Source organism: Nicotiana attenuata, unplaced genomic scaffold (genome assembly GCF_001879085.1).
Source record: "Nicotiana attenuata strain UT unplaced genomic scaffold, NIATTr2, whole genome shotgun sequence".
NCBI lineage: Eukaryota > Viridiplantae > Streptophyta > Magnoliopsida > Solanales > Solanaceae > Nicotiana > Nicotiana attenuata.
In genome coordinates this window covers 47,400-48,611 of record NW_017673938.1, presented here as the reverse complement: position 1 = coordinate 48,611, position 1,212 = coordinate 47,400, and positions in this window count along the sequence as shown.

The window sequence follows — 1,212 nt, the reverse complement described above, 5'->3', positions numbered from 1 at the left end:
ATATATATATATAAAGCACGAAGGGTCTTAACAAAAATATTATTTACCTTTTTTACACTTTAAAATAAAAGTCCACAATATACAAAATAGTATTTTATTATTTTTCGTGAGATTTTGAAATAAAAATAAAATTTAGCTTACAAAATTATTTTATATTTTAGATTATCCTTAAGAATTCCCAACGTTTATGACTAAATCTCTTAAAACTTTTTGTATAAATTCTTTTCTCATTGAACGCTTAAGAATAAAATTCTTATTAGCTAAAGTTACGATTTGCTTATTAAATTTTTTCTTATTTGAACGAATATGTAGGATCTCCTAACCTTTAATAATTTAAAATTAATTAATATTCCATCTTACATGAATTTTCTTATTTGAACACATTAAAAATAAAAGTTTTATTCGATAAAATTATAAATACACTTTAATATTTATAATTTGAGATGATTTAAAACTAAAAGTTTCAAAATAATATCTATTTATTAATACTATTATAAAAGTACAAAACGTTTATCATCGACAAAGTATGAGTGAAATCAATCCTAGAAAAGTACAAAGAATGAAAGTAAAGAGCATAGAACGTTTTTAAACTTTTAATCTCTTTTGTTGTAAAAGTAGCTTAACCTCATCTCCTACATATAATAACTATTTTAGAATCTGATAAATTAAAATTAAATATTATTATCTTTATTTTTCAGAAAAGAAAAAACTAGTTGATTGGTTACACGATAGGAATTAGCATAAAGTTTTTATGCTCCATTTTATATCAACCGAAAGAGATAGCCCTTAGTTCTGTTAAAAAGATCGATTGTTAAAATTTACAATTAATATTAAAATCTTCGTTATTTCCTTATATTCATTACTTCCCTTTTTGAAATTCATTATCTTCTTATGTAATAACATTATGAATGTAACATTTTTAAGAGATGTTAGGTAAAATATAAAAACATAACATATTTGTTTTTGATACAATAAATTATTTATAATCAAATACTATTTAACTAATCCAACTAAATTCCTTATCCGTTGCATGTTCAAAAGATATTGAATTTAACTATTCTATCAATCTAAATTAATTTTTATTATTTAAATATGTATTGCATTTATTTTAACTTCAATTGCTATTTTTCAACATCTTTTTCGTTTTGTATACGTTTAATAATAATTGACGCGATGTACACGTGCAACACATGTACACTATATATATATATA